The sequence below is a fragment of the Oncorhynchus gorbuscha genome, linkage group LG23, assembly GCF_021184085.1.
Source record: "Oncorhynchus gorbuscha isolate QuinsamMale2020 ecotype Even-year linkage group LG23, OgorEven_v1.0, whole genome shotgun sequence".
Classification (NCBI taxonomy): Eukaryota; Metazoa; Chordata; class Actinopteri; order Salmoniformes; family Salmonidae; genus Oncorhynchus; species Oncorhynchus gorbuscha.
Genome location: NC_060195.1, coordinates 10627615 through 10652667, shown reverse-complemented (window position 1 = coordinate 10652667; position 25053 = coordinate 10627615). Strand labels below are relative to the sequence as shown.

At 43.5% G+C, this 25053-nt stretch overlaps 1 protein-coding gene across 4 annotated transcripts in view; it reads left to right on the top strand.

The window, feature by feature from the left end:
- LOC124011423 (glucocorticoid receptor-like) overlaps positions 1–25053 on the top strand; it is a 67584-nt gene that overhangs the window by 20880 nt on the left and 21651 nt on the right. The gene's annotated exons all lie outside the window — the stretch shown is intronic.

Genomic DNA, 25053 nt, shown 5'->3' with positions numbered 1-25053 from the left:
GCTGTCATCTTTCTAGCAATTATATTTGCAGACAATGGATTTTATTGGCCAGTGGTAGGTGGTAGTCCATTAAATTGTGTTTAGCTCCCTGGTGGGGGCGGATGCTTTATGAATACAGGTCCAGAAGGCTAGATAATTTCAGTGTGTTGTGTGTGACACCATCTCTAATGTAGGGTGACAGCTAGTGTTGGGCGGTATCCAGATTTTCATATCATCGTACCGTCCTTCTCTCATACCGGGATATACGGTATTATCGGCTTAGTACGCAAAGGGGTGCCAAAAAATTTGAACAAAATTAGCACAGATAATAGTACATTTTTATGGAGGCTGCTAGCGAAATATGCTAACGAGCACAAACAAAAAATAAACAAATTGTAAAGATAAGCAATCGTGCTCATAAAGTTACACATGTATAGGTAGGTGCTACAAATGTCATGTTTGGACATTTACAAGTGTATGTGAACAAGATACATGCAAATGAACAAAGTTTTGACGCATGCTTGTCTGAAGGAAGAACAGTACCGGCTCCACTGCAGCATGTGTACACGCTGTGTCTGTGTGGAGTCTGGAGTCGCTAGGGCAAGGGGGCTGCCTGCTCTGCTCGGAGAAGTGGAGGGAGGAGAAGACCGGCCGAGAGTGGAGAACTGTGCAAATAACTCATCCAAAGGGCTTTCACTTCTCATACACAGCAGAAAGCTAACAGAATAGAATTCCTCGTCCACTTACTAGTTCAGCCACTTACTTAGATAACTAACACGTTAAATTTAGTTGCATTAATCATGCAATAAAAAAATGATTAAATGTATAAGAAATATATTGCTGTGTTTTGTCTACGTAGATGTAAAATGCTTCTCATTGTTACTTCCTGCTCGGCATCAGACTCATTTTGTGCTTCAGTTGCACTTTTAAACTCGGATGAGAATTCACAAACTATCAGCAGACATCACTCTGACTGATGTGGAGCTACTGTTCTCCATCATTCTATCAGCAGACAGCACTCTGATGTGGAGCTACTGTTCTCCATCATTTTATCATCAGACAGCACTCTGATGTGGAGCTACTGTTCTCCAGTACTTTTATTGGTGCCAGACTACTTTTCTCTGGTAAAATGCAAGATTAACTTTAAGCTACATTCTTTCTATGATAAACATTAGAAATATGATGACCATGCATCGTTTTTGCAAAATAATACCTTGCTTTTTCATTGTAAGATAATTTACTTGTGTGGCTGCCAACCAAATAACGTTGCACGTCTGTCATCTGATGAAAATGAAGCTGTTTTCTGCTGAATGTCTTGTACTAATGTATTTTCTGTGATGAATAACTGCAGTTGCACTTCCCTGATCACTCTATTGAAGCAAAAAAAACACAGTTGACTTTCAATATACAACACGACCTCCTGTCAATAATACCCAGCTGGACTCACCTGCTCCCGCTTTCTCCTGTTGTGCTATTTACAAACAAACACGTGACTTTCTCAACTGTTCTGGGGAACTACGGTAAACTTCATCATATAAAATAATGTGACAGGAGACATGAAGAATATGTGGACTGTAGGTATTTACTTAAAACTTATTATGGCTGCAGGGGCAGTATTGAGTAGCTTGGATGAAAGGTGCCCAGAGTAAACGGCCTGCTCCTCAGTCCCAGTTGCCAATATATGCATATTAATATTAGTATTGGATAGAAAACACTCTGAAGTTTCTAAAACTGTTTGAATGATGTCTAGCGGACCAAACTAATGCACAGGACACTGTGGCCTGAGCCAGTTATCACTTTGTTTTCTATTCTTTTTAAAAACGTTTTTCAATAGAACTCATATGGCAGGCAAAAACATGAGAAGAAATCCAAACAGGAAGTGGGAAATGGTAGATTGGTAGATTTTCAACCCAGCCCCTATTGAATACACAGTGGGATATTGGTTATGTTGGTTATCTTTGAGTCAGTGGTCTGGCAGAGAGCCAGGTCCTGGTTACGCGCATTTCACATGAAAGTGACCTGCGTTCCATGGCTGTTCTACAGACAATGGAATTCTCCGGTTGGAACGTTATTGAAGATTTATGATAACAACATCCTAAAGATTGATTCTATACTTCGTTTGACAAGTTTCTTCGACCTGTAATATAACTTTTTTAAGTTTTCGTCCGATGTCCGGCTGGACCTGCACGAGCGTTTGGATTTGTGTACTAAACGCGCTAACAAAAGTAGCTACTTGGACATAAATAATGGACATTATCGAACAAAACAAACATTTATTGTGGAACTAGGATTCCTGGGAGTGCATGCTGATGAAGATCATCAAAGGTAAGGGAATATTTATAATGTTATTTCTGATTTCTGTTGACTCCAACATGGCGGATTCTCAGATTATTGCATGGTTTGCTTTTTCCGTAAAGTTTTTAAAAAATCTGGCACAGCGGTTGCATTAAGGAGAGGTATATCTACATTTCCATGTCTAACAATTGTATTTTCATCGACATTTATAATGAGTATTTCTGTAAAATGATGTGGCTCTCTGCAATATCACTGGATGTTTTTGGAACTAGTGAACGTAACGCGCCAATGTGTACTGAGATTTTTTAAATATGAACTTTATCAAACAAAACATACATGTATTGTGTAACATGAAGTCCTATGAGTGTCATCTGATGAAGATCATCAAAGGGTAGTGATTAATTTTATCTCTATTTGTGCTTTTTGTGACTCCTCTCTTTGGCTGGAAAAATGGCTGAATTTTTCTGTGAGTTGGTGGTGACCTAAAATAATTGTTTGTGGTGCTTTCGCTGTAAAGCCTGTTTGAAATCGGACACTGTGGTGGGATTAACAACAAGATTACCTTTAAAACGGTATAAGATACATGTGTGTTTGAGGAATTTTAATATTGAGATTTCTGTTTTTTTGAATTTGGCGCCCTGCACTTTCACTGGCTGTTGTCATATCGATCCCGTTAACCTGTTAAGTCGACCCTCTACTTTTTCGAACATTCTGTTAAAAATCGCGCAACATTTCAGCGCCCTGCTACTCATGCCAGGAATATAGTATATGCATATGATTAGTATGTGTGGATAGCAAACACTCTGACGTTTCTAAAACTGGTTAAATAACGGCTGTGACTTTAACAGAGCGTGAGTTTCATCGAATAGCGCAGGAAAACCTGATCACTGAAAATGGAAATAAATATCCTTGCGCTTACTTCCAGGAATGTTCAAAGTGAACCGAATTACATGAGACCGAGGTTTCAGCGCCTACAGCTACCACACGTAGTCTAGAGTCTTGTCATTTGATTCGCAATTGATTCTTGGTCTAACCGGTTCAAGGGAACTCCTTCCCTCCGTTCTCCGACCGGATGTTTTGGTCGAGCTCTCTCGGCTATGTTTTTTTCCAGACGACACCTATAGAAGTTACATCGCCTCCTGATTAATGTTATCGCTTATTAACGTGTACTAATACCTAAAGTTGCATTACAAAAGTATTTCGAAGTGTTTTGTGAAAGTTTATCGTCGACTTTTTGAATTTAAAAAAATGACGTTACGTTATGAAACACTCTTTTTTTTCGTTTATCATACAGTCTACATAGAACGATATCTAGGCTATATATGGACCGATTTAATAAAAAAAAAGACCCAATAGTGATTATGGGACATCTAGGAGTGCCAACAAAGTAGATGGTCAAAGGTAATGAATGTTTTATATTTTATTGTGCGGTTTGTGTAGTGCCGAATATGCTAATTATTTTGTTTACGTCCCCTGCGGGTCTTTTGTGGTGTTACATGCTATCAGATAATAGCTTCTCATGCTTTCGCCGAAAAGCATTTTAAAAATCTGACTTGTTGCCTGGATTCACAACGAGTGTAGCTTTAATTCAATACCCTGCATGTGTATTTTAATGAACGTTTGAGTTTTAACTAATACTATTAGCATTTAGCGTAGCACATTTGCATTTCCAGAGCTCTAGATGGGATGCCTGCGTGCCAGGGAGGAGCAAGTGGTTAACGGGATTGCAGCCCTAAGAAGTTTTTAAAAAGTAGCTACAAATATGAAATGTATTGAAAAACGTATAAGAAATAGTTTAAACCGTAATGAAAAAACATCCTGTTTCCAAATACCCCGGTATAAGGCATATACGGTATACTGCCCAAGCCTAGCGAGCGCAGCTCTAACTAGAAACAGATGGACGAGACACAAGATAGGTCTTGTCTTCAACTTACATCTGGGTTTAATCACGCTTGTGTGCGTGTGTCTCTCCGTCTGTGTATCTGATGAGTAGGAGTGGTTTCATTTGTGTGCCTGTCTGCCTGCGGTGACGTGTGTCTCAACCTGTGTGACATTTTAGCGGCTTGCTGTTAGCTGAGCCCCAGCCCTCTTCCTCCAAGCTTGGCCCCAGGTCATCACTCTTTGTCCTCTGCCTTCTCACGCAACACTGCTGAACTGCAGGCAGAGCAGACACTGATGGACTGGGCATGGCTCGGAACTGTGGGTGCGTTCCAGGTTTACTTCATTGCAGCCGCAGCTGATTGATAAAGTCATATTCATGTGGGTTCACTTCCTCCAGAGAGTGGTTTTTCTTTCACTTCGTCAGGTGTTATGAAATCAGCTGTGGTAAAGACGGTCTGGAACACACCCTTTCAAGTAAGCTTGGCCTTAGGGTCTTTTCCGTCTGTCTGTCATGAGGCTGTAGTACGGAACCCTCTGGAAAGCATCCACAATGCATCCTGCATGTCGTTTTGGCCTCAGTCATTAGCCGTTCAGAAGCTGGCACTAATACCTAATGAAACACTCATCTCTGTTTTGATTCTCCAATCTTTTCTGGGAAATGACTTCATGCCACACCCTTATGCCCTGTGACTCAGCTGTTTGAAATTGCACCCTATTCCCTACATAGTACACTAATTTGGACCCTTTTAAAAAGCCGCAGCAGGGGTCACATTATCTTTCAGAAATGTGCATTTTTAAAATGCAGACTGTAAAAATCCATCTGCCTTTTGAAGCCACTTCACCTGCGTTTTATATTGGATGTCAACTGCTTTTCCCCGACAGAGTGATCAGGGGCACCTATAGTTTTACACAACACAACACAATTGAATGCAACGCATTCGGCAGAAAATATATTTGCATTTCATCAAATGAAAGCAGAAGTGCAACGCTATTTGGCTAGCAACCACACACATAAGTTAGCTTACAATTTGTATTTATTATGGATCCATATTAGTTCATGTCAAGGCAGCAGCTACTCTTCCTGGGGTTTATTATGGATCCCCATTCGTTCCTGCCAAGGCAATTACAACCATACTGAATGAACACTTATTTTAACTTAATATATCAATAAAATCAATTTTGCCACAAATAAATAATGAAACGTGTTCAATTTGGTTTAAATAATGCTAAAAGTGTTGGAGAAGAAAGTAAAAGTGCAATATGTGCCATGTAAGAAAGCTAACGTTTCAGTTCCTTGCTCAGAACAGGAGAACATATGAAAGCTGGTGGTTCCTTTTAACATGAGTCTTCAATATTCCCAGGTAAGAAGTTTTAGGTTGTAATTATTATAGGACTATTTCCCTCTATACCATTTGTATTTCATTAACCTTTGACTATTGGGTGTTCTTATAGGCACTTTAGTATTGCCAGTGTAACAGTATAGCTTCCGTCCATTTACATTACATTTAAGTCATTTAGCAGACGCTCTTATCCAGAGCGACTTACAAATTGGTGCATTCACCTTATGACATCCAGTGGGACAGTCACTTAACAATAGTGCATCTAAAACTTAGGGGGGTGGGGTAAGAGGGATTACTTAACCTATCCTAGGTATTCCTTAAAGAGGTGGGGTTTCAGGTGTCTCCGGAAGGTGGTGATTGACTCCGCTGTCCTGGCGTCGTGAGGGAGTTTGTTCCACCATTGGGGGGCCAGGGCAGCGAACAGTTTTGACTGGGCTGAGCGGGAGCTGTACTTCCTCAGTGGTAGGGAGGCGAGGAGAACATATGAAAGCTGGTGGTTCCTTTTAACATGAGTCTTCAATATTCCCAGGTAAGAATATCCCTCTCCTCGCTCCTCCCTGGGCTCGAACCAGGAACACAATGACAACAGCCACCCTCGAAGCAGCGTTACCCATGCAGAGCAAGGGAAACAACCACAGGCTCAGAGCGAGTGACATTTGAAACGCTATTAGCGTGCGCTAACTAGCCAGCCATTTCACTTCGGTTACACCAGCCTCATCTCGGGAGTTGATAGGCTTGAAGTCATAAACAGCGCAATGCTTGACGCACAACGAAGAGCTGCTGGCAAAACGTATGAAAATGCTGTTTGAATTTATGTTTACGCGCCTGCTTCTGCCTACCACCGCTCGGTCAGATTAGATTATATGCAACGCAGGACACGCTAGATAATATCTAGTAATATCATCAACCATGTGTCGTTAACTAGTGATTATGATTGATTGATTGTTTTTATAAGATAAGTTTAATACTAGCTAGCAACTTACCTTGGCTTACTGCATTCGTGTAACAGGCAGTCTCCTTGTGGAGTGCACAAGGACTAGTTAACTGTAAGCTTGCAAGATTGAACTGATTTGCGGAGTTAAATAAAGATGAAATAAAGGTGTCCAAAAATACATATTTCCAATTGTTATGAAAACTTGAAATTGGCCCTAAATAATCGGCCATTCCGATTAATCGGTCGACCTCTAATCCATGGCCGGTGTTTTTTAGAGCCACTCTTTGCCAACTTTCAGTGGGCACCCACATGGGTGCTTTTCAGAACCCCTTTCTGTTTAGTTTAGGTTGTTTTAAAGTGATTTTCTTTATTAGTTCCCATTTTGTTGTGAGTGACATTTTGAGTTTGTGTTGTGGGAACGTAACAGTTTGCCACCTTTGGTTCAGTTTGGAAGGTTTAGTGATGGGTCAATAGATCTATTGTCTCTGCCTTGTCTTGTGAAAGCCACGCCCTCATTGTGAACGTGTAAGTTGTTTGTTTGATGGGTTGTCTGGTTAGTGTGGTGTAAAGATTAACAGGCCTATCTTGTCTTCTTCTTATGAAATTCACTCACTCATTGGACGCTTATTATTTGCGGCACAAACATAACAGGAAGTGGTTGTTGACAAGGAAGTGATTGAATTGTCTGCATAGCAACACCTTTTTATTCATTTCCATTTGATAGACAGACTTGTTTACGAGACATTCCCGGTCATCCTCTCATGCCAAAGCCAAGCCTTTATTGCTTGTAATAGATACTGTATTTATGAGAAATAATCTCTCTTTACATAAAACCACAGCCACCCAGTGTGACTCCCAACCCAACCACACATTGTATGTCTGTTACAGAGGTCATTGTACTATTAAACGCAGCGTTAATGATTTTCCCACTTGTTTTTACGATATACAGAAGAGTTAATTTATGTCAAATGGCCATAAAACTCTTTATCCTGCTACTACTAACTCCCTAGTCCGTGAACTCCTGTGTGGGTGTGTGTGTGTCATGGAGTGTGTGTTATGGAGAGTTGTTGATATCACTGTCTTGGACAAAAAAAACTTTTTCTTTTGTGGAGTCATATGATGGTGCAGACAGACCATTTGATGTTTTTGTGGGTCGAAATCCAAACATTGTTCATTCACTAAGACTAGACTATGCCTTTTTTTGCTGTCAGGTTGTTATGGATACCCAGGCATGTTGACTAGCCTACTACCTTCAGTTAGCACTATAGCAGACCCTAGATCTCTCACTACAGCAGAGCCTAGATCTCTCACTGCAGCAGAGCCTAGATCTCTCACTGCAGCAGAGCCTAGATCTTTCACTACAGCAGAGCCTAGATCTCTCACTGCAGCAGAGCCTAGATCTTTCACTACAGCAGAGCCTAGATCTCTCACTGCGGCAGAGCCTAGATCTCTCACTGCGGCAGAGCCTAGATCTCTCACTGCGGCAGAGCCTAGATCTCTCACTGCGGCAGAGCCTAGATCTCTCACTGCAGCAGAGCCTAGATCTCTCACTGCGGCAGAGCCTAGATCTCTCACTGCAGCAGAGCCTGAATGAGACAGTTGTTTCCTATGCGTATAAGCCGTTGGGAATCATTTGTGGGGGGGTATAATTTCCCCATATGCAAATTGTGAATTTTCACTGTGTCCCAAATGACACCCTTTTCCCTACATAGTGCACTACTTTTGACCTGGAGCAGATGGTTGGAGTATGGTGCTGGCTCCTGGCAACACCTTGCCTGACCGCTCACCCTGAATTTAATTCCGCTGCTCTATCTATCGCTCCATACATTCAGTCTGAAACTGCTATCCTGGAAGCAATTGGATCGTCTCTAACCAGTCAAGAGTATTAAAGCCAACGATGAGATTCATGATTAGTGTAGACCGGCTCCAGCCCAATCCATCAGTTTCTGGGACCAATCAGAATGTTTGCACCAATGTTTGCATTCTACAAGACGTCGGGAGGGAAACTAAATCCAGACTCCAGGCGATGTTGATGCTATGCAGCAGCAGGGTTGTGGGTTTGATTCCTAAGAAGGCTACGTATGTGGCTTTGGATAAAGTGTCCGGCAGCATTTGAATTTTCTGGACATTTGAGACATTTACAGGACCCATATGCATTGGGTACGTAACCTGATTAGGGCGGCCACCCACGGTGTTCAGAATAATTAACCTGATTAGGCCGTCCACCCACAGTGTTCAGAATAATTAACCTGATTAGGCCGTCCACCCACGGTGTTCAGAATAATTAACCTGATTAGGCCGTCCACCCCACGGTGTTCAGAATAATTAACCTGATTAGGCCATCCACCCCACGGTGCTCAGAATAATTAACCTGATTAGGGCATCCACCCCACGGTGTTCAGAATAATTAACCTGATTAGGGCGTCCACCCCACGGTGTTCAGAATAATTAACCTGATTAGGGCATCCACCCCACGGTGTTCAGAATAATTAACCTGATTAGGGCATCCACCCCACGGTGTTCAGAATAATTAACCTGATTAGGCCATCCACCCCACGGTGTTCAGAATAATTAACCTGATTAGGGCGTCCACCCCACGGTGTTCAGAATAATTAACCTGATTAGGCCATCCACCCTAAATTGTTCAGAATGACAGAAATCACATTTAGGTTGTGGTTATTCATCAAAGCAAAACGTGCTACTCGAGGATGCAATGGCAATGCGTCCTCACCGAATTCCCATGTTAGAATAACTGCTACATTTACTTTCCCTCAGCCAACAATGACCAGAATAATTTCTAACCTATGTCAATCTAATATCCCCCATAGCAGAATAGTTCACGTATTTTTGTTGGTCAGCATGTCGTTCTGTGCGAGAAAGAAATAGCCTATTCAAAACAGACCTTGGGACATGTGGTACGATTGTGGGACGATATATCCCAAATTCATACAACCAGTAGTAGGCCTAGGCTACATTAAAAATAAACTTGCAACAGGTCAGAATGTTTTGGCTTAAAATGTTGATAAACGATTATCTCTTCACATTATATGCGCACGAGGCAGTACGCTGCACACACGTTCGTTCCATAATGCAATTAGCAGGAAAACACTGTTTTCAAAAGAGCCCCGCAAATGCAGAGTGGGCTTCATGTTACAGAGATGAAAATATCTGTTGTAAATTTAAGAGGGGAGATCTAAGGATGCAACAACTAGCATTGGTTGCCAATGTGAGTAGTATTGTGCTTTTGGCTACTGGACAATAAAAGAAAGTTGATTTGAAAATGAATAGAACATGAGAGAAATAGGCTACTGATCCAAGTTGTGCATTCTAAGAGCATGTCGAGTCATATGTTTTTTTTTCAAGTCAAGTAAAAAAATTAATTATAATCTATATGTGCAATGACTTGTTTAACTCCAAATCTTTGTCTATTTATTGAATCTACCAGACAGGCATTTTCATTATCTTGTCTACACCGCATTGTAATGATGTCATTGAAAAACAGGGATCTTGTAGCAGCCATAAAAGCAGCAGAAGGCAAAGCAGGTTCACGTGCTCAGTGTAGACTTATTTACAGGTTTTGGTGATCACATGGTGAAAGCGCCAAATCATACAAGTACATTGACATTGACAAGTACAATATACACACGGGCAATAGGCCATGTCAAATAGCCTCTGTATCTGGCTTAACCTGTTCCATCTGAGCAGACACAGCCTTCCCTTGAGTAACCAAATGGAATCTATCTAACAGGAGTTCAACGGGTACATATACTGTAAGCACTTGGCTCCTCCCCAATTGGCAATTACAACTAATAAACTGGTTCTACAATGCAAAAGGAAATTTCCACATCCATTCTTACTGAACATAGCTGTCTTAATCAGACTTAATGATTATTAGCCATGGAACGTCTATTTTCTATTGTTCAACGTATTGACTCCAAAGCGTGGCTCGCAGGCCACATGGGCTGGTTTAGATGTTTCTGGGGTGCAGTACTATTATAGAGACCATAGAGATTCAAATAGAGGACTCGTCTTTTGTATTTGTGCTATTTGAAAGCGTCTGTGACTGCCTGCTGCCCATGCTATCTTCATTTTGAAGTAGTCACATTTCTTCATCACGATTGGCTGATCCCACCTGATGAACCGGTCACCAGGAGTGATCAGCCAATGAAGTCCCGCCCAGTTGACTACATTTTAAAATGGTAATAGTCCTCAATGGTGCTGTTATTTCTCTACCCCCCCACCCCACCGCAATAACATCTTCTAAACACGTGTATGAGACCAATATCATTTGATTTGAGTTTGTTATACGAGCTTTTGGCCACTAGAGGACTCTATCATTCTCTGTGCATAGACACACAGAACGACGACATAACCTGGGAAACCATACATTTGAATGAAATAAACAGTATGTTCATGTGAACAATAAACATGGCGCCCACTCAGAGGGTAAGAAATGGTCCATGGAAATGCACTGTAATAAAACACGAAACAGAAATGTCTTTGTGTTCTAATAACGGGAACGGGGATGGAATGGATGAAACACTGTATTACTGTAGAATTAGATGGAATATAGATTTCCCACATGCATTTTAAACGTGTGAAGGCAACAGCAAACATTTTCAACAAGCTCTCTCCACTGTCTATAGAGTTTGAAGAGCGCAAGTGGAGAGATGCACCTATGGTGGGTCTTCACCACAGTATAGGCTAATTTAAATTTGAACAACCAATTTCAAGTGCAAGCTTCATAAGTAAATGATCAATTTCAAGAAATTTTGATATTCCAAAAGAACAGTAGGCCAAGTCTAGCAATTGTTGCTTGATAGCCAATTGCCCAGTGAACTTGCAAAGGAAACAGTTCATATTCTTGACCACCCAAATGTTTTCATGTTTATTGTCCAATGTTTTCATGTTTATTGTCAAATGTTTTCATGTTTATTGTCCATTTTTTTCATATTTATTGTCCATTTTTTTCATGTTTATTGTCCATTTTTTTCATGTTTATTGTCCATTTTTTTCATGTTTATTGTCCATTTTTTTCATATTTATTGTCCATTTTTTTCATATTTATTGTCCATTTTTTTCATGTTTATTGTCCAATGTTTTCATGTTTATTGTCCAATGTTTTCATATTTATTGTCCAATTTTTGCATATTTATTCATAGAAATCCTCTCTTCCTACAATATGACGTTTGCGTTGCACCCGATCCTATAGCTGTACAGCAAATCAGCAATCTGTTTGCTTGCTCACCCGACCTCTGTTAATTGACAGTTTGATAGTCCAATCAGTGTGCTTTTCACAAGTCAATCTGTGGCACGTTTGTTTTTGCAAGGGAGATTTTGCTACGGTCTCTGGCTGCGGAGAGAGTAATCCACGGAGACTCTGTGCCACAAAATGAGTGACAAAGCATTTGAAACCATTTCAAGTCATCAGTTTCAAGTCAAAGTTGAGACCCGAGTCTTGAGGCTTCAAGTCAAGTCTCAAGTTATAATCTTTTCTGTCGAGGCTCAAGTCATCAAATTTATGATTTGAGTCCAAGTCATGTGACTCCAGTCCACATCTCTGGCATATGGAAGTATATAAAATAATTTCCTGCACGTTTGGTTAGATTTTATCTAGGCTACTTTGAAGCAAGGCAAGACATGCCTCATAATATAAAGTAAAACTTTCAGGTTTCAAACAATTAAGTATATGTTTGTTTTCAAAATGCATAGTGGTGTGTACAGTGCTGAAGCCTGCCTTCTGTTGCCTAAATGCATAGTGGTGTGTACAGTGCTGAAGCCTGCCTTCTGTTGCCTAAATGCATAGTGGTGTGTACAGTGCTGAAGCCTGCCTTCTGTTGCCTAAATGCATAGTGGCGTGTACAGTGCTGAAGCCTGCCTTCTGTTGCCTAAATGCATAGTGGTGTGTACAGTGCTGAAGCCTGCCTTCTGTTGCCTAAATGCATAGTGGTGTGTACAGTGCTGAAGCCTGCCTTCTGTTGCCTAAATGCATAGTGGTGTGTACAGTGCTGAAGCCTGCCTTCTGTTGCCTAAATGCATAGTGGTGTGTACAGTGCTGAAGCCTGCCTTCTGTTGCCTAAATGCATAGTGGTGTGTACAGTGCTGAAGCCTGCCTTCTGTTGCCTAAATGCATAGTGGTGTGTACAGTGCTGAAGCCTGCCTTCTGTTGCCTAAATGCATAGTGGTGTGTACAGTGCTGAAGCCTGCCTTCTGTTGCCTAAATGCATAGTGGTGTGTACAGTGCTGAAGCCTGCCTTCTGTTGCCTAAATGCATAGTGGTGTGTACAGTGCTGAAGCCTGCCTTCTGTTGCCTAAATGCATAGTGGTGTGTACAGTGCTGAAGCCTGCCTTCTGTTGCCTAAATGCATAGTGGTGTGTACAGTGCTGAAGCCTGCCTTCTGTTGCCTAAATGCATAGTGGTGTGTACAGTGCTGAAGCCTGCCTTCTGTTGCCTAAATGCATAGTGGTGTGTACAGTGCTGAAGCCTGCCTTCTGTTGCCTAAATGCATAGTGGTGTGTACAGTGCTGAAGCCTGCCTTCTGTTGCCTAAATGCATAGTGGTGTGTACAGTGCTGAAGCCTGCCTTCTGTTGCCTAAATGCATAGTGGTGTGTACAGTGCTGAAGCCTGCCTTCTGTTGCCTAAATGCATAGTGGTGTGTACAGTGCTGAAGCCTGCCTTCTGTTGCCTAAATGCATAGTGGTGTGTACAGTGCTGAAGCCTGCCTTCTGTTGCCTAAATGCATAGTGGTGTGTACAGTGCTGAAGCCTGCCTTCTGTTGCCTAAATGCATAGTGGTGTGTACAGTGCTGAAGCCTGCCTTCTGTTGCCTAAATGCATAGTGGTGTGTACAGTGCTGAAGCCTGCCTTCTGTTGCCTAAATGCATAGTGGTGTGTACAGTGCTGAAGCCTGCCTTCTGTTGCCTAAATGCATAGTGGTGTGTACAGTGCTGAAGCCTGCCTTCTGTTGCCTAAATGCATAGTGGTGTGTACAGTGCTGAAGCCTGCCTTCTGTTGCCTAAATGCATAGTGGTGTGTACAGTGCTGAAGCCTGCCTTCTGTTGCCTAAATGCATAGTGGTGTGTACAGTGCTGAAGCCTGCCTTCTGTTGCCTAAATGCATAGTGGTGTGTACAGTGCTGAAGCCTGCCTTCTGTTGCCTAAATGCATAGTGGTGTGTACAGTGCTGAAGCCTGCCTTCTGTTGCCTAAATGCATAGTGGTGTGTACAGTGCTGAAGCCTGCCTTCTGTTGCCTAAATGCATAGTGGTGTGTACAGTGCTGAAGCCTGCCTTCTGTTGCCTAAATGCATAGTGGTGTGTACAGTGCTGAAGCCTGCCTTCTGTTGCCTAAATGCATAGTGGTGTGTACAGTGCTGAAGCCTGCCTTCTGTTGCCTAAATGCATAGTGGTGTGTACAGTGCTGAAGCCTGCCTTCTGTTGCCTAAATGCATAGTGGTGTGTACAGTGCTGAAGCCTGCCTTCTGTTGCCTAAATGCATAGTGGTGTGTACAGTGCTGAAGCCTGCCTTCTGTTGCCTAAATGCATAGTGGTGTGTACAGTGCTGAAGCCTGCCTTCTGTTGCCTAAATGCATAGTGGTGTGTACAGTGCTGAAGCCTGCCTTCTGTTGCCTAAATGCATAGTGGTGTGTACAGTGCTGAAGCCTGCCTTCTGTTGCCTAAATGCATAGTGGTGTGTACAGTGCTGAAGCCTGCCTTCTGTTGCCTAAATGCATAGTGGTGTGTACAGTGCTGAAGCCTGCCTTCTGTTGCCTAAATGCATAGTGGTGTGTACAGTGCTGAAGCCTGCCTTCTGTTGCCTAAATGCATAGTGGTGTGTACAGTGCTGAAGCCTGCCTTCTGTTGCCTAAATGCATAGTGGTGTGTACAGTGCTGAAGCCTGCCTTCTGTTGCCTAAATGCATAGTGGTGTGTACAGTGCTGAAGCCTGCCTTCTGTTGCCTAAATGCATAGTGGTGTGTACAGTGCTGAAGCCTGCCTTCTGTTGCCTAAATGCATAGTGGTGTGTACAGTGCTGAAGCCTGCCTTCTGTTGCCTAAATGCATAGTGGTGTGTACAGTGCTGAAGCCTGCCTTCTGTTGCCTAAATGCATAGTGGTGTGTACAGTGCTGAAGCCTGCCTTCTGTTGCCTAAATGCATAGTGGTGTGTACAGTGCTGAAGCCTGCCTTCTGTTGCCTAAATGCATAGTGGTGTGTACAGTGCTGAAGCCTGCCTTCTGTTGCCTAAATGCATAGTGGTGTGTACAGTGCTGAAGCCTGCCTTCTGTTGCCTAAATACATAGTGGTGTGTACAGTGCTGAAGCCTGCCTTCTGTTGCCTAAATGCATAGTGGTGTGTACAGTGCTGAAGCCTGCCTTCTGTTGCCTAAATGCACTTGAATGGTGAATGGGAAGCGCGCTTTCATCAAAACTGTTTTCAACACGCGATTGCATTTAGAATTGTTATGCAGTGATTGGGTTTATAATAGCACATTTTCACTAAAGCATATATATTGGCCAAAAGATTTCTAAAGGAAGTCCTGAGATCAAGCTACACGCGACAGAAACGGGATATATTGCTATGGATGATTCTAACTCAGGCAAGGCTACTTATTAATTTTCAGGCCTACGGGTCCTGTATTGGTTATTATTGCTTTGCTAGGTCTGCTGGCAACACCACAGTCGTGGCTTTGATTCCAACATGGGCCATATATACTGGACGTCTGAGTGTGTACAGTGTCTTTGGAAAGTATTCAGACCCCTTGACTTTTTCCACATTTTATTACGTTAGTCTTATTCTAAAATTGATTTTCTCCTCAATCTACACACAATACCCTATAATGACAAAGCACATTTTGTTTTGCAAATTTATTACAAATAAAAAAACTGAATTATGACATTTACACAAGTATTCAGACTATTTACTCAGTACTGTAATCACCTTTGACAGTGATTACAGCCACAAGTATTTTTGGGTACGATGCTACAAGCTTGGCACATCTGTATTTGGGGACTTTCTCCCATTCTTCTCTGCAGATCCTCTCAAGCTCTGTCAGGTTGGGTGTGGAGCGTCGCTGCGCAGCTATTTTCAGGTCTGTCCAGAGATGTTAGATCGGGTTCAAGTCCGGGCTCTGGCTGGGCCACTTAAGGACATTCAGAGATTTCTTCATTGTCTTGGCTGTGTGCTTAGGGTCGTTGTCCTGTTCGAAGGTGAACCTTTGCCCCAGTCTGAAGTCCTGAGCGCTCTGGAGCAGGTTTTCATCAAGGATCTCTCTGTACTCTTTCCCTCGATCCTGGCTAGTCTCCCCGTCCCTGCTGCTAAAAAACATTCCCACAGCACGATGTTGCCATCACCAAGCTTCACCATAGGGATGGTGCCAGGTTTCCTTCAGACGTGACGTGGCGCCTTTTGGCAAACTCCATGCGGGCTGACATGTGCCTTTTACTAAGGAGTGGCTTCTGTCTGGCCACTACCATAAAGGCCTGATTGGTGAGATGGTTGTCCTTCTAGAAGGTTCTCCCACCTCTACAGAGCAACTCTGGAGCTCTGTCAGAGAGACCATCGGGTTCTTGGTGTGTGCCTTTCCAAATCATGGTGTGTGCCTTTCCAAATCATGTCCAATCAATTGAATTTACCACAGATCGACTCCAATCAAGTTGTAGAAACATCTCAAGCATAATCAATGGAAACAGGAAGCACCTGAACTCAATTTAGAGTCTCATAGCAAAGGATATGAATACTTATGTAAATAAGGTATTTCTGTTTTTAATTTTTAATACATTTGCAAACATTTCTAGAAAACTGTTTTCACTTTGTCATTACGGGGTACTGTGTGTAGATTGCGATTTTTGTTTTATTTAATGCATTTTAGAATAAGGCTGTAACATCACGAAATGTGGGAAAAGTCAAGGGGTCTGAATACTTTCCGAAGGCACTGTTTGTATGAGTCACTTCAGATAATATATGATAAATGGTTGTATCATTAATATAAATTATTCAGAACAGTATTACTCAGGCATGCCTATAAGGTCCTGTATTGTTGGCCCTCAGGCCTATAAGGTACTGTATTGTTGGCTCTCAGGCCTAGAAGGTCCTGTATTGTTGGCCCCCAGGCCTAGAATGTCCTGTATTGTTGGCCCCCAGGCCTAGAAGGTCCTGTATTGTTGGCCCCCAGGCCTAGAAGGTCCTGTATTGTTGGCCCCCAGGCCTAGAAGGTCCTGTATTGTTGGCCCCCAGGCCTATAAGGTCCTGTATTGTTGGCCCCCAGGCCTAGAAGGTCCTGTATTGTTGGCTCTCGGGCCTATAAGGTCCTGTATTGTTGGCCCCCGGGTCTCTAAGGTCCCGTATTGTTGGCCCCCAGGCCTAGAAGGTCCTGTATTGTTGGCCCTCGGGCCTATAAGTTCCTGTATTGTTGGCCCCCAGGCCTAGAATGTCCTGTATTGTTGGCTCTCAGGCCTAGAAGGTCCTGTATTGTTGGCCCTCAGGCCTAGAAGGTCCTGTATTGTTGGCCCCCAGGCCTAGAATGTCCTGTATTGGCTCTCAGGCCTGGTCCCCCAGGCCTAGAAGGTCCTGTATTGTTGGCCCCCAGGCCTAGAAGGTCCTGTATTGTTGGCCCCCAGGCCTAGAATGTCCTGTATTGTTGGCCCCCAGGCCTAGAAGGTCCTGTATTGTTGGCCCCCAGGCCTATAAGAGATGTGTCCCAAACAGCACCCTATTCCCTTATTTTGTGCACAACATTTGGTCCTGTATTACCGGTACTGTCCTCAGGCCTGTAAGGTCCTGTATTATCGGTATTGTGTGTGTAGCATGTAGCATGCGCTGTAGTATGCATCAGACCACTGCTCTGAGCTGGTGAATACATCAAACCACTGCTCTTATTGTAGAATACATCAGACCACTGCTCTTATTGTAGAATACATCAGACCACTGCTCTTATTGTAGAATACATCAGACCACTGCTCTGAGCTGGTGAATACATCAAACCACTGCTCTTATTGTAGAATACATCAGACCACAGACCACTGCTCTTATTGTAGAATACATCAGACCACAGACCACTGCTCTGAGCTGTAGAATACATCAGACCACAGACCACTGCTCTGAGCTGTAGAATACATCAGACCACAGACCACTGCTCTGAGCTGGTGAATACATCAGACCACTGCTCTGAGCTGTAGAATACATCAGACCACTGCTCTGAGCTGGTGAATACATCAGACCACTGCTCTGAGCTGTAGAATACATCAGACCACTGCTCTGAGCTGTAGAATACATCAGACCACAGACCACTGCTCTGAGCTGTAGAATACATCAGACCACAGACCACTGCTCTGACTGTAGAATACATCAGACCACTGCTCTGAGCTGGTGAATACATCAGACCACAGACCACTGCTCTGAGCTGTAGAATACATCAGACCACTGCTCTGACTGTAGAACACATCAGACCACAGACCACTGCTCTGAGCTGTAGAATACATCAGACCACTGCTCTGAGCTGGTGAATACATCAGACCACAGACCACTGCTCTGAGCTGGTGAATACATCAGACCACTGCTCTGAGCTGGTGAATACATCAGACCACAGACCACTGCTCTGAGCTGTAGCGTGCATCAGGCCACAGAACAGAAGCATTTTTCCCCTGACGTGCTTTCCCTACCTCACGCTATCTCTCACGCTCTTCCTCTCTCCCTCCCTCCCTCTCACGCTCGTTCTCTCTCCCTCCCTCGCGCTCGTCCTCTCTCCCTCCCTCCCTCCCTCTCACGCTCGTTCTCTGTCCCTCCCTCGCGCTCGTCCTCTCTCCCTCCCTCCCTCTCACGCTCATTCTTTCTCCCTCCCTCACGCTCGTCCTCTCTCCCTCCCTCCCTCTCACGCTCATTCTCTCTCCCTCCCTCATTCTCTCTCTCTCCCTCTCACGCTCATTCTCTCTCCCTCCCTCATTCTCTCTCCCTCCCTCATTCTCTCTCCCTCCCTCATTCTCTCTCCCTCCCTCATTCTCTCTCTCTCCCTCATTCTCTCTCCCTCCCTCCCTCTCACGCTCATTCTCTCTCCCTCCCTCATTCTCTCTCCCTCCCTCTCCCTCCCACGCTCATTCTCTCTCCCTCCCTCATTCTCTCTCCATCCCTCCCTCTCACGCTCATTCTCTCTCCCTCCCTCCCTCTCACGCTCATTCTCTCTCCCTCCCTCATTCTCTCTCCCTCCCTCTCCCTCTCCCTCCCACGCTCATTCTCTCTCCCTCCCTCATTCTCTCTCCATCCCTCCCTCTCACGCTCATTCTCTCTCCCTCCCTCATTCTCCCTCCCTCCCTCTCACGCTCATTCTCTCTCCCTCCCTCATTCTCTCTCCCTCCCTCATTCTCTCTCCCTCTCACGCTCATTCTCTCTCCCTCCCTCATTCTCTCTCCCTCCCTCATTCTCTCTCCCTCCCTCATTCTCTCTCCATCCTTCTCCCTCCCTCTCACGCTCATTCCTTCTCCCTCCCTCATTCTCTCTCCCTCCCTCATTCTCTCTCCCTCTCACGCTCATTCCTTCTCCCTCCCTCATTCTCTCTCCCTCCCTCATTCTCTCTCCCTCTCACGCTCATTCTCTCTCCCTCCCTCATTCTCTCTCCTTCCCTCTCCCTCCCTCCCTCTCACGCTCATTCTCTCCCTCTCTCTCCCTCCCTCCCTTCCTCTCACGCTCATTCTCTCTCCCTCCCTCATTCTCTCTCCCTCCCTCTCACGCTCATTCTCTCTCTCTCGCTCATTCTCTCTCTCTCCCTCATTCTCTCTCCCTCCCTCTCACTCTCATTCTCTCTCCCTCCCTCATTCTCTCTCTCTCCCTCTAGTTCTCTCTGTGAAGTTGTACAGCTATATCCTAGGGACTCTACTGGTATGAACTGTAAAAAAGCTAAATGTTTTTTTTTATGGTTTTGAATGTACAGCAAACGATATCTTATCCATCAGCTTTCTATAAGAATTGGCTGGTGAGGCACACTAATCATAAATTTCCATATATAGGCTACATATCATTACTGTTGTCATGATACAATATTTGATTTTACATAAGATTATAATTAATTACGTTTACATTTGAGTCATTTAGCAGAGAAACCCACAGGAAAAATACAGGGGATGAAATGCCTGTCATTCAAATTGTTTTCACGTTATTGAAGACGACATGTGTGTGTGTGTGTGTGTGTGTGTGTGTGTGTGTGTGTGTGTGTGTGTGTGTGTGTGTGTGTGTGTGTGTGTGTGTGTGTGTGTGTGTGTGTGTGTGTGTGTGTGTGTGTGTGTGTGTGTGTGTGTTTTTCATGTTGATTTTGTCATTTCTAATGCAGGGACTTAGCTAAAAGGAAGAAGCTAGTGTGGTTTGGTTCTGGCTTTTCGTTGAGTCGGCAGAATTCGGGAGGATCTGTAAGTTTGAGGAATGTGATCCTCTTGCTTCATCCAGCAGTGGTATGCAGTCTGCACTGACTGAACCCTAGCTAGAGCTACAGTTAGGCCTTAGCCACACACACACACACACACACACACACACACACACACACACACACACACACACACACACACACACACACACACACACACACACACACACACACACACACACACACACACACACACACACACACACACACACACCAGCTAAAACGACAGTCAGTTAGCCTAACAGCGCAGTAGTCCTAGCCTAGATTCATAAAGCGTTTCAGAGCAGGAGTACTGATCTAGAATCAGGTCCCACCTGCTTGTCCATGTAATCTAATTTATTATGATCTAAAAGGGAAAAACTGATCCTTGATCAGCACACCCACTGGGCCCAGTTCCAGGTTCAGTAGTCCTTCTAACGCGTACACTCATTGAACTCTCTAGCTCTAATGTGAAGACTGAGATCCAGGGGAGAGAGAGAGAGAGAATGATTGTCTGTGTGTTTGTAGAGAGGTTAGGCTCTAAGTCTTCATCCCTCTGATGTTTGATCTAAAACCACAGCCTTGATGCTTTAACACACACACACACACACACACACACACACACACACACACACACACACACACACACACACACACACACACACACACACACACACACACACACACACACACACACACACACACACACACACACACACACACACACACACACAACACACACACACACACACACACACACACACACACACACACACACACACACACACACACAAACCACACACAAACACACACACACACACACAAACCACACACACAATTCTACAGTAGGTGAAATTAGTTTGAATGTCACGTGTACAAGTACAGTAAAATGTATTGCAGTAATCAATGTAGTACTAAAAATAACAAGGTAGAACAAAAACACACTGAGAAATAGATATAAGAAGAACATGAGAATGTAAGAATCTATAGACAGGATCTGTTCAGTACCAAATGTGCAGGGATACCGGAATGATAGGCAACTAGGCAAGTCAGTTAAGAAACAAATTCTTATCTACAATATCAGCCTAAGGAACAGTGGGTCGCTCTGGCCAATTTGTAAGTCGCTCTGGATAAGAGCGTCTGCTAAATGACTTAAATGTAATGTTAAATGTTTAACTGCCTTGTTCAGGGGCAGAACAACAGATGTTTACCTTGTCAGCTCGGGGATTAGATCTAGAAACCTTTCGGTTACTGGCCCAACGCCCTAACCACTAGGTTTGTTTACAAGCACACAATGACGAGCGACCCGGCACATTCAGTCAGTCGCTGTTGTGCAACATGCTCCAGGTGATCTAATTACAGTATGGATTTCACACCTGAATGTTTGCCATCTAGATATCATACAGCTAGTAAATTAACTGTCTAAGACGCACTAAATGCTCTGCAGTTTTGCATTTGTTTTGCTAATTTAGTAGCTAGTTAGCTATCTAGCATAGTGCCTAGCTTCTTACAAAATTGAGCTTTTGCTTGGTAAGAGCAGAGAATCCCAACCTGGATCAGGAGCCTTTGCTGGCTAATATTTGTTTTGTGCAGCAAACTGGAGTAACGTTTTGTTTTGTGCAGCAAACTGGAGTAGCATTTTGTTTTGTTCGTTGAGCAAACTGGGAGTAGAATTTTGTTTTGCTCGTGCAGCAAACTGGGAGTAGCATTTTGTTTTGTTCGTGCAGAAAACTGGGAGTAGTGTTTTGTTCGTGCAGCAAACTGGAGTAGCATTTTGTTTTGTTTGTGCAGCAAACTAGGAGTAGCATTTTGTTTTGTTTGTGCAGCAAACTAGGAGTAGCATTTTGTTTTGTTTGTGCAGCAAACTAGGAGTAGCGTTTTGTTTTGTTCGTTGAGCAAACTGGGAGTAGAATTTTGTTTTGTTCGTGCAGAAAACTGGGAGTAGCATTTTGTTTTGTTCGTGCAGAAAACTGGGAGTGGCATTTGTTTTGTTCGTGCAGCAAACTGGAGTAGCATTTTGTTTTGTTCGTGCAGCAAACTGGAGTAGCATTTTGTTTTGTTTGTGCAGCAAACTAGGAGTAGCGTTTTGTTTTGTTCATGCAGCAAACTGGGAGTAGCATTTTGTTTTGTTTGTGCAGTTAACTGGGAGTAGCATTTTGTTTTGTTTGTGCAGAAAACTGGGAATAGCTTTTTGTTTTGTTCGTGCAGCAAACTGGGAGTAGCATTTTCAAATCAAATTGTATTTGTCACATACACATGGTTAGCAGATGTTAATGCGAGTGTAGCGAAATGCTTGTGCTTCTAGTTCCGACAATGCCGTAATAACCAACAAGTAATCTAACTAACAATTCCAAAACTACTGTCTTATACACAGTGTAAGGGGATAAAGAATATGTACATAAAGATATATGAATGAGTGATGGTACAGAGCAGCATAGGCAAGATATAGTAGATGGTATCGAGTACAGTATATACATATGAGATGAGTATGTAAACAAAGTGGCATAGTTAAAGTTGCTAGTGATACATGTATTACATAAGGATGCAGTCGATGATAGAGTACAGTATATACGTATACATATGAGATGAATAATGTAGGGTATGTAACATTATATAAGGTAGCATTGTTTAAAGTGGCTAGTGATATATTTTACATCATTTCCCATCAATTCCCATTATTAAAGTGGCTGGAGTTGAGTCAGTGTCAGTGTCAGTGTGTTGGCAGCAGCCACTCAATGTTAGTGGTGGCTGTTTAACAGTCTGATGGCCTTGAGATAGAAGCTGTTTTTCAGTCTCTCGGTCCCAGCTTTGATGCACCTGTACTGACCTCGCCTTCTGGATGATAGCGGGGTGAACAGGCAGTGGCTCGGGTGGTTGTTGTCCTTGATGATCTTTATGGCCTTCCTGTAACATCGGGTGGTGTAGGTGTCCTTTCGTGCAGCAAACTGGGAGTAGCGTTTTGTTTCGTGCAGCAAACTGGGAGTAACATTTTGTTTTGTGCAGAAAACTGGGAATAGCTTTTTGTTTTGTTCATGCAGCAAACTGGGAGTAATGTTTTGTGCAGCAAACTGGGAGTAGCATTTTGTTTTGTGCAGCTAACTGGGAGTAGCATTTTGTTTTGTTCGTGCAGCAAATTAGGAGTAGCGGTTTGTTTTGTGTAGCAAACTGGGAGTAGCATTTTGTTTTGTGTAGCAAACTGGGAGTAGCATTTTGTTTTGTGTAGCAAACTGGGAGTAGCATTTTGTTTTGTGTAGCAAACTGGGAGTAGCATTTTGTTTTGTGTAGCAAACTGGGAGTAGCATTTTGTTTTGTGTAGCAAACTGGGAGTAGCATTTTGTTTTGTGTAGCAAACTGGGAGTAGCATTTTGTTTTGTGTAGCAAACTGGGAGTAGCATTTTGTTTTGTGTAGCAAACTGGGAGTAGCATTTTGGAGTTACTTGTATAGTTTTGTTCAGAGCATTATCATGCTCATGATTATGATGCTCATGATTATGATGAATGGTTATGTAGCTGGACCGGTAGGATGACTGACAGTGAAGGTGAACAGGTGGCCACGGGTCAGGTGACAGAGGAATGGATGAGACTGGGGCAGGTATTCCTTTAACCATAAAGTGGTATATTTACTGGGTAGTTTGTCTGTGCTGCATCACAAAGGAAACAGAGTAACATGTATCAAATTCAAATCATAACAATCATTCTCATTATTAACAGAATGAGGTCATTCAGAAATAAGGTTCCATAGGAATTCAATATGAAGCAGAATGGAGTCATATAGGATCATAACCATTCATCGTAATCATGAGCATGATAATGCAAATAAATCAATAATTTATTCAAAGGTCAATGGAACGCAGACAGTGGGGGATAGAAGGACACCGGATTGGTGTCCTTCTATACAACAAATCTTGTCTAACAATAAAGGGATATACATCAAATGTCTTATGATTTATGTACTGTAATGTGGTTAATAAAGTCAGATTTTTAGATATTTTTGGGGTTTTCGCTGCATCATAATTAGAAGTTGTTCCTTTTCAAGTTTAGATGAAGTGACTGCTAAATGCTAACTCCCGTTCGTATAAGCTGCTAGCATAGCAGGCACACAGTACAGCTGGAAATTTATTCAGACCTCTTGACTTTTTCCACATTTTGTTACGTTACAGTCTTATTCTAAAATTCATTCGCCGGGAGGAAGAGGAACTCCGTCTTGTCAAAGTTGAGCTTGAGGTGGTGGGCCGACATCCAAGCTGAAATATCTGCCAGGCACGCAGAGATGTGTGTCGCCACCAGGGTGTCAGTTGGGAGGGAAGGAATAAAGTAGTTGAGTGTCATCCACATAGCAACGATAGGAGAGACCACGTCAGGATATGACTGAGCCGAGTGACTTGGTTTATAGAGAAAAGAGGAGGGGGGCCTAGAACAGAGCCCTGGAGGACACCAGTAGTGAGTGCGTGGTGCAGACACATATCCCCACCTAGTCACCTGGTAGGAACTTCCTGCCAGATAGGATGCCATTCAAGAGTGTGCAGAGCCTGAGACCCAGAGCCCTGAGAGGGCGGAGAAGAGAACATGATGGTTCACGGTGTGGAAGTCAGCAGATAGATCTAGGAGGATGAGAACAGAGGAGAGAGAGTCAATGACACTTAGAAGATCAGTCTTGGTTGAGTGACCCGACCCGTCTTGAAGCCTGTCTGGTTCATGTCAAGATGATCGTTCTGAGAGAGCTAGCGAGAGAGTTGGTCAGAGACAGCAGGCTCAAGTGTTTTGGAAATAAAAGAAAGAAAAGATACAGGTCGATAGTTTTTGACGTGTTGGTTTCTTGAGGAGTTTGAGTTAATTTATTTTGATTTTTACAGGGACAGTGCACATTAATAAACTTTTCAGTAAACGTGCCAGTTTTAGCCAGCCGGCTCATTTTCAACCGCAGTCCCTGGGGGGAGCGACTCTGGCCATTTTGAAGTCAGCGGGGACACAGCCAGTGGTCAGGGATGAAGGAAGTGAGGATTGGGAGAAGGTCTTCAGAGATGGTCTGGAGAAGGGAGGAGGGGATGGGGTCGAGCTGGCCGGTTGTTGGGCGGACTGGACCTCACTAGTTGTTGATGGGCGGACCGGACCTCACTAGCTGTTGTTGGGCGGACCGGACCTCACGAGCTGTTGTTGGGCGGACCGGACCTCACTAGCTGTTGGGGGGACCGGACCTCACTAGCTGTTGTTGGGCGGACCGGACCTCACTAGCTGTTGTTGGG